This window comes from Triticum dicoccoides, chromosome 3B (genome assembly GCF_002162155.2).
Source record: "Triticum dicoccoides isolate Atlit2015 ecotype Zavitan chromosome 3B, WEW_v2.0, whole genome shotgun sequence".
In the NCBI taxonomy this organism is placed as follows: Eukaryota; Viridiplantae; Streptophyta; class Magnoliopsida; order Poales; family Poaceae; genus Triticum; species Triticum dicoccoides.
Window position 1 is genome coordinate 106,489,213 of NC_041385.1, and position 9,078 is coordinate 106,498,290.

A 9,078-nucleotide genomic window follows, 5' to 3' on the forward strand; every position below is an offset into this window, starting at 1 on the left:
TTTTGCAGTTGAATCTTCCCGTTCTGGCTTATTGAGTGTATAGATTCTTTTTGAAATGCAATCTATTCCCACGTCACTCTTCTCATAACATATCCTGTTCTCCTCACTTTGATTCTGGATTCACCGGTTGATTTAAGACGGGGTTCTATGCTTTCTAGCCCCATTTGACAAAAGTGAGCTTCCCCTATCTCTTTTGTAGGAATCAGATAGCAATGCTCATTCGTGAATAGCATTTCATGCTTCCGCTACTTCGTCGGAGAGATCCATGGAAACTCAAAAAAGAAAAGCGGACGGCATTGTTCATACGATAGCCGGAAAAGTAAGTTCTCCCGCCGGCTATTCAAAAAAGAAAGACTTACTTATTCATAAACTACCTTTATCGAGCATAATAGCTCTTATACGCTTGTACAGAGGAGTATAAAACAATGTATATATATATAGGTGTTTAGTATCCTACAAAAACATTAACATCCAAAGCACCGTAAGCTTGCTTTCTCTCCCGCTGACAGACAAAGAAAAGATTTTTTTAGACTTTTCTATGGTAGGCCTACGCTAGTGGAATATCTTTTGTGTTTGTATTCTAGCTTAGCTCTCTCTATTCTTTGCTTAAGCTATCGTGTCGTGTAGATGGATGGCATCTCCCTATTCCCACATCCCCGGATATGATTAATGCATGGAAGCTAAGGAATTGGGTCATTCTTCAGCCCAAGATGCAAGCATTTGGACTCCATCCGAATATGGTAGTTGAACTCTTATAATAGGCTTGGCTCTGGAAAATGGGCTTATCTTGGGCAAAAAAACGCAAATAAAGAAGAGCTTCTTGTTTCCAAGCGGAACTCGAATGGGCTGCTAGCAGATTTGTTGGGGATGGAAAGTTAACACCGTGGGTAGGCTTGCCGTTCACTCGCTCTGGCACATTTTGGCGGAACATCAACATTATATATAGTGGAATTCTAGAGGTAAGTTAATGTTTTCAAAAATCCAAATGGAAAAGGATTTGCAAAAATATGCAGATTAGAAGCTAGTATCTCAAGTTTTATGAGAGAAAGAAGAGGAAGAATCGGCGAACATCCTAAAAAATGGTACTTTTGTCTCAATCCGATCAAAAACAAACATATTCTATTGTGTGTTGACCACCGGGAAATAAATGGATTAAGATGAAGACGGACGGTTCAATTAGCGAGCATGGGAAGGCTTGTGGAGGTTTAGCAAGAAAAAGGGGATATATGCATTCTCTCAAGCAGTTAAGAACAAGACCATACTCGAAGTCGAGCTCTTTTGCATCTGAACATGTATTCAAATAGCAGCTGAAAAGGAGTGTCAGAGGATTTGGATTGATTCGGATTCCCTAACGTAAGACATGGTCTACTCTCAAGATCCCAAAGTCCGCAGCTAAGGAAAGCCCCTTCTTCATAAGATCAAGAAAGTACGAGCGTCTTTCGAAGATTGGAAAATCTCCCATACTTGGAGAGAAGCAAACCAACCGGCCGATTTGCAATTGACTATGCTTAGTAGTTGACATCTTTGGTCTTCACATTTTCCCTTCCATTTTGTAAAGTTAGTAGAAGAGGGTAGATCCGGTAAATTGACGAATGTCAATCTTCATTTTTGTAGATTAATACACTGGTAGGGGTCGATCAGGCAAATCCCAAAGCTGACCCCCGAACAGCTGCCGGACTGCTCTATTGATCTTCTCTCTCTTCAGAAAAACGGAACCTTCTCAAAGACTCCCTTTGCACTGAGAACACAATTCAGAACCCTCCTTCTCACAAGAAGGCAAAACTTGTACGTTGATCGAATCTTCTTTCGCATCCAGAAGAGAGGCTGTGGGCTATCCAAGAGAGTGGTTCAGGTGACTACCGGAGTCATTGATTAAGCAGGTCAGATGGGCTTAGTAGGGCTCGAACCTACAATTTCACCGTTATGAGCGGTACGTTTCAACCAATTAAACTATAAGCCCAATCGGATCTCTACATGCCGGGAAGAGCGGACAGAAAGAGGAGACCTTTGCTCTATCTCCTTCTTCCTCTTCCCGGGGCCCCGGAGGGGTTCTTTGGCAAGCCCTATTAAAGAAGCTAAGTGACTTTCGTCACTCAAGTAGTGAGTTTGAGAGTGACCGTTAGGGCGACCACTTGTACTTCTAGGCCTTGGCGACCTATATGTTACGCAACACAGCTTCACTCGATTCAGTAAATCAATAGTTCAAACCAGCCCACTAATAGCTTAGATAGTGGCCCTTCCACTTTGGTATAGTTGACCCTACCTATTGACTCAAGGTTCATAGGAAGGGGGAACCCAGACGTAGTGGGATGTAGGCTTCAGTTGTTTTGGTACTTTTTCACTATGTCTTATTATTTGTTTTGTAACCGGCTTTTCACCGGCAGGTCAGTAGGCCTTTTAGAAGGCGAACAAACAAAAGTTCTCCACGGGCGCTAGCGCTATCTTGTTCGCTTTTGTCAACTGAAGTCGCGCGTAGCGCCAACTAACTGATAGCTGATAGAGCGCGGAGCCCCTTCTCTAAGCGAGCAGAGCCATTTCTTTCTACTGTCGTCAAAAGAAAAAGAAAAGTACTAAAGGCGAAGGGCATTCTGTTGTACAGCTACTTTGGTATAGTTACAAAGGTAACTGGTAGGTGACTATTGAATCGACAGTAGTTACGAAAGGGGGAAATACCTCAGTTGGTTAGAGTGTTGGTCTGTCAAGCCAGAAGTCACGGGTTTGAACCCCGTTTTCCCCGCCCGATCTTCCTCTTCCTGCCCGACTCATTTTGAAAACACTGGAAGCTGCTGATCCCAGCGTAGCATTCAAGACAATTGTTCCTTCTTTGGTCTCCCTCCACCCCCTTCGTTTGTTGTGGGTCTCACCGTAGGCACTTACTTAATTAATGAGTGAAGATCTTCCTTCCCCCCTTGTGTCTTACCAAGGACTGAGTTCCCACTTGTGGCGAAAAAAAAGTATACCATCCCACCCGGCCTAACCCGGGGGGTTAAGGTTCCTCTTGGAGACTGCCAGTCTACAAGAAGCTGGCAGAGCTTTAGCCATTGGACCACATCCATCCATCCTCCTACCTAAAGACGCCTTTTCTTGTTCGTTCTTCGAATTACGCTAGTGGAGACTAATTCCTTCCGGCTAATGAAGATACTACCCCAGTCTTCCCATTCATTCCCAGTGGATCCTTCTTATCCCTTTTCATTGAACGAACCAAGTTCACCTATACGAGAGTGAGGAATAGAAATCCTACAATCAACTTCCCACTTTTGATGTCCCGTTTGACGATTCTGCTGCGTCTTTAGAAAAAAAAGGAGAAGGACAGGGGTCGCTAGTCAGAAAAGCTATAACTATCAATTCGAATTCTGAATGAATCAAATCTCCCCAAGTAGGATTCGAACCTACGACCAGTCAGTTAACAGCCGATCGCTCTACCACTGAGCTACTGAGGAAGAACAGACTTAAGGAAGCTGACTCTCGTTCTTTGGACCAACCAACCGCAGACCGAAAATCCAAAAAGTGCGTCACTTTTTCTCTTTCACATACACCGGGAGAAAGGGTGACGATAGCAATCCCCTTTGCCTCCCCGGCCGGGGCAGGACAAGGGGGGCGGCGGTCAACCATCAACTCTCGATATGCATATTTAGTGAGCAGGTTTAATGCTAGAAAAAATGAGATCTGCCTAATCATTTCGGTAGATGAAGTAGTGGGAGGTCACGAAGGAAGTAAGGGGGCATGTTAAGTTGATAATTTCGAACATTGTAGCATCCTTTTGACGGTTGGGCTTTGAGTTGAGAACTTTTAAGAACTCTTAATATGAAAATACACATTCTAAAATGACGCATCGAGCAAGACCATTCTGTTTCATTGTGAATGAAAGACGTTTTCGACCAACAACATCTACTCATATCCAGCTTCGTGTCATTTTTGAACACTGCGATCAGCAAGCAGCAAGCGGGGGAGAGTCAAGTCAAGTACAACACAGGACTGACGGGGTGGGGCGCGCCAAAGCAACCCGGGACCCCTCCGGGGTCACTACAAAAGCGATGGCGCCTTCTTTTGAAGGTGAAAAACTACGCTAGCTAAGAAAAAGAAAAGGGCTGCGCTAATGGCAAGGAGCAAGAAAAGGGCATCTAGCTCGAAATCCGATAAATCGAATACCTCCTGGCTTCAGTTATGAGAGAGAACTCCAAGGCAGGATAAAGACTGAGTTGGATTCAGCCGCATGGGGAATGAAACAACATTCATGGAATGAGTTGAGGCAAAACCTCCAGCTCTTTTTGAGAGTCAGGGGCTTTAAAAGCGCTTTAAAAGGGGCTATCTGCATTACTGGATTCACTATATCAAATTGTAGTAAAAACAAGGGGCCACGTAGACTATTCTGAGGTGGTATACTAAATCCATGATCAACTGATGTAGCTAGTGTGACTAAAGCAGCAGCTATTGGCTTAACTGGTTCTAAACTCTCCCACCCGATAAAGGAATTGAAAGACTACCCCGGGCCACGTAGACTATTCCCTTCCGTGGACATTCTTTTCTAGAAGGAAAGTAGCAAAGCCGAACGCAAATACACATGCAAATTGCGTCGACTACCTCATCACTGTCCAAAATGGGGGATACCGCTATTCATACATGGATGGACGAGGGACTCCGCTGACAACTTCAGTAGATGACTTTTCTCGTGGAATGCTATTAACGTTGGAAAAAACACAGTTCTCAAACTCACCCTCCGGGTGATAGGTAGAAGCATTAGTACCTAACGGAGCGGTATCTAACCAAAAAGGGAGGTGATGTTCTTTTTAGAAACAGGATGGAGCATGGCTTCCTTTCTTCTTAGATACATTTCATTCATTCCATTTCTCTATAGTTTACCACAGAACATCTTGCTAATCCTGACAGATCTCAAAAAGGGTGGGGGCACTAGAACCAAATCTACATACACATCGAAACTTCCTATCTTAGCCAAGCTAGCACCTTCATCTCACCAATGCATTGTACGACTCTCCACCCCCTTTTCCTCCCTCATGAAATCCTAATTTCCCGCAATGAAATTCGATTTCGTTCATGTCGGCGGTTGGCAAAACGGCCCTGAGATCCGGGACTAGTAAAACATGGTTGCCCAATTTGCTTTTCCGTGTTCCGCCTTAGTGCCCTTATGAAGGCGGCGGGGAGTCCTTAGCCTTTGAACCAAACTCTAGGGAACCCTCAATTGCCTGACGTCTCAACTGCAATGGTGAACTCAGTGACATACACTGAAATGGATTGCATCTATTGTTCCAAACAAGGCTGATATTAGCATAAAAGCCCTTCCATGCAATTTCTTGCTTCGCTCTACAGACGAAAGTGCCAGATAGTCAATGGTAACCAGAAGATCTATGGTTTTCGAGAGAAGGTAATTGGAAAAACGATTCATTCCTTTGCTTTCTTTCAGATATCTATTCAATAAGATGATCTGACCTTACCTGAAAACTAGATTCATGAAGAAGCCCAAAAAGTGTCGGGCTTAGTGCAGCCCAGTTCCTAGCCAGTGTGGGGTTCTGCCATGGATATTCGGTCCACTCCAGAATTCCATTCATTTTTCAAACTTAACTCGATTGACTCAATTCACAAACGGCAAGGAAGTCAAAAGTGACGCTTACAGGTCGTACGACAATTGCTTCTCTTCCGGGACTACATACATCTTTTCTTTAACAACTACCATACAAGCTATTCGCTTAATACATGCTAGTAGGTAGGCTGGTGGTGGAGTATTTATTTTCGTCTTTTTTTGGTCTGTCTGTATTTCGGTTTTGGGATGGTGTGAATCCATCTATCCACCATTCTTTTATCTTTCAGTAGTGTCAACCTCAGTTCTGGTTCTTTATCTTGGAATACTCTCCGTTGTCCTGGAAGCAATGCTTGAAAGAAAGCGTAAGGAAGCGTCAAATCAGTATGATGTATTGGCAAATCCAGTAAGAAGGGAATCGAAAGTAGATAGGGACTCCCACTGTAGATGTGGTTTTATACCTTGATGAATTGGTACCTTATAGCATAGCGAATTTACTTTTCTTTCAAAAGGATATATCAACCTGTAGTGAAACCGGGCCACCGAGCTTGCTTTTACCGCTCTTACAGCTCTCTCTCTTCTTTTTATGGGTAGTTTGGCCAGAAAGAGAAAGAGGAATGTACGCATTTCTATTTATCCATTCTCATAGAAAGTACCAAAAATGTTTTTGAATGTATGGAGCAGGCATATGAGTTGATATCTTCAAGAGTCAAATCCTTTTCTTGCCCACCCAGCCATAAAAGAAAAAAATCATTACGAGCGGTCTTAAACCCTCACCTCAATCTCAAAAATGGAATTGAAAAGCTCCAATTTAAATAATGGTACCGGGGAAATACCCAGGGAAGAATCATTCTTTGAATCATCTAGATCTATCAATTTGCGAATTCAATAAAAAACGGACTGATCCTCGGAATACACCATCATCTTTCGAAGTGCGCAGTCAATATTATGTTATATTCAAAGAAACAAGTCAAAGAGTAAAGGCTTCGCCCTTCAATACCACACTTCCAATCGAAATTCCTACGAGATTGACGTTCGAAGAAAAAGACATGGTTTGATAGAAACTTTAAGTGGGTATCAAATAAACTGGAATGAATGGTATCAATTTCTTCTTTTCTATACTGAATCTGCTTCGGTATCTCTTTCTTCCTTCCCTAAACCAAGCAGTGACTAGCCTCTGGCACTCACTTTCCAAAGCACCAATTGACTTGCTTTCAGAACAACCCTGATCAGTTATACCTGAAATACCACCCATACGTAGTACGCCATTCCCAACGCGGAGCGCCTTTATTTTCGTATTGAACTCCGCTAGGAAGAAAAAGTTAGACCGTAGCCTTGCCGAACAACCTCGTTTCTCGCTTTTGTCGATTGACTCGTGGGACTCTACTGAATTCCAGCATGGGTGTGGTAGATTACTGACGTGAAGCCGGACCTCTATGAGTGCTCTACATGGCCGGATCAAAGCTCCAAATCGTAATGTCGCGGCATACATAATCAGAAAATAGGATTCGTGAGAGCGTTTTCTTTAGCTGTTCCTTAAGAAAGCTATCGACTTAACCGCTTGTGTTAAACATATAGATTGTCCTATTCTCTCTTTTTTTTCTCAAATGACCTATTTCACATAACCGATGTTGATTACAGATTTTGCCTTGCGTCACATTATCGTGGTGATCAATTCCTTTCGTGGATCGATTGAAATAACCGATTTTGGTGTATTAATTCCAGATAGGTAATTTTCCTCAAGGTCATAAAGATCGGTCATCTAGCGTGGACTTCTGACTCTAAGTGGAAAGTCTTTCTCATCTACCTCTTCCATCCAAAACCGTTTTTCCGCATTTTTTTCTGCCAAGTTACTTAAATCTATATCGGAGCTATAGGATCGGTAGACCCGTAAGCGAAGATGGTTCGCTCCCACATAAAGAGACGGATATTCGATGTGTTTAGCATAGTGACACTTTTTTTGGTGCCGAAACAGCCCCAATCCCTTTGGTCATTTCGCTTTTCGTGCCGGCCTGTATTCGGAGTTTCTTGGATTTGCGGTGCCTGAATGCCTTTCTCCTTCTTTTTGGTGACGTCGGATGCCCGCCTTTGGCGCTCAGAGGTGGATTCTCCTTCAAAGAGGGCTTTTCCCCTAAGAAAGGGACATGGTTGTACTGGATTTCTAGTCCTATAGTGGAAGAGCAGATAGGATCACACCTACACGTAAGTTCGTTCGTTGGGTTAGTGGCCACCCGCACTCCAACCTATCTATATGGCAACAAAGCGAATGACAAGGCCAAAGTAGCTGACTCTTATCGCTAACTTGACTCGGTCTAAGGGCGAGCTTGAATACAACTCACAGAACGACTCCTCCAGGGGCCTTCAGGCACTCAAACAGATAGTGAGACAGACACCATCTATAGAACTTGAATGACAATACACCCATATATTCTAGCTAACAATGAGAAACTGTATCCAAATGGAGGGGACACTCTTCCTTCAGAAAGATGCCTTCAAAAGAAAAGCTCTTCCCCTCAACGACACAGCACATTTTCTCAAATGTTCCACGTTTCTCACCATATCCTCATAGGGCTGAAGCACAAGAAAGAGGATTACTTGGTTACCTTGCTTCCCTCGCCTAGGACAGTAGAAGGATCTGTGGCCGAAGGCGCCACAAACGAAGCGGGTCGCCTCTTTTCTGCAGATCTCCGCAAGATGACCCTTCTCCCCGCAACGATAGCACATAACGTTTTTCCCATGCTTGCGCGGTGAGGAGGACGAGGGCTTGAGAAGCTTTTCCACCATTTTTCCCCTTTGGCATTTGGATCCATGTTTTCTTTAACGATCTCCGTGATAGTAAAGGTTTTTTTGGTAGCCTTTGCTTTTGACGGTGATGAAAGAAAGAGAACCCCTCCTATCTTTTGATCGTGGTCAAAATCCTATCCAAGTCCCCTTTTTCAGATCTTTCTCCTGGTTTTGATCATCACCGTTCACCTACTTGTTACGGAGATCCCGACCAATGCACAATCCAGATTTTTTTCGCTTTTTTCTCCCATCCCATCTTGGACGGGCCCAGAAGCTTTTCTCGTGTTTGAATGGAGGTCTTCCGCAAATGAATTTCCATATAGGAATTATATAATGTGCCTGCAGATATTGATTGAAAGCTTGTTTCAATTGAACGAGGATGTGAACGAGAAGGCAACAAAAGGGAGCTTGGAGCAAGAGGAGTCATTTAGTAGTTCACAAAAAAAGGCATAGTAGAGAAAGTCTGAGGAGCAGGAAAATTTGGTCACGTAGATCTTCTATTTCGCCGGAATTCGTTGATTGCTCCGTACTCATTTACAATGGAAAAACTCCTGTTCGTTGTAAGATCACTGAAGGTCATAAATTTGGAGAGTTTGCTTTTACACGGAGATGAAGACCCTATCGAACAAATAGAGGAAAGGGGAAAAAGTAAAGTCTAAGCAACATATGGATCAATAAGGAAATCCAATTTCGGTAATCCGAATCCCATATAGGTCTTTTCTTCATACTCGACCAGCCCTAGGTTGGGGATAATGAATTTT

General features: G+C 43.4%; 1 non-coding gene across 1 annotated transcript; it reads right to left on the minus strand.

The window, feature by feature from the left end:
- Positions 1-3,368: 3,368 nt before the first annotated feature.
- On the minus strand, positions 3,369-3,440 carry TRNAN-GUU. Its single transcript has one exon. It is a non-coding gene; the product is annotated as a tRNA-Asn (tRNA).
- Positions 3,441-9,078: the final 5,638 nt, after the last annotated feature.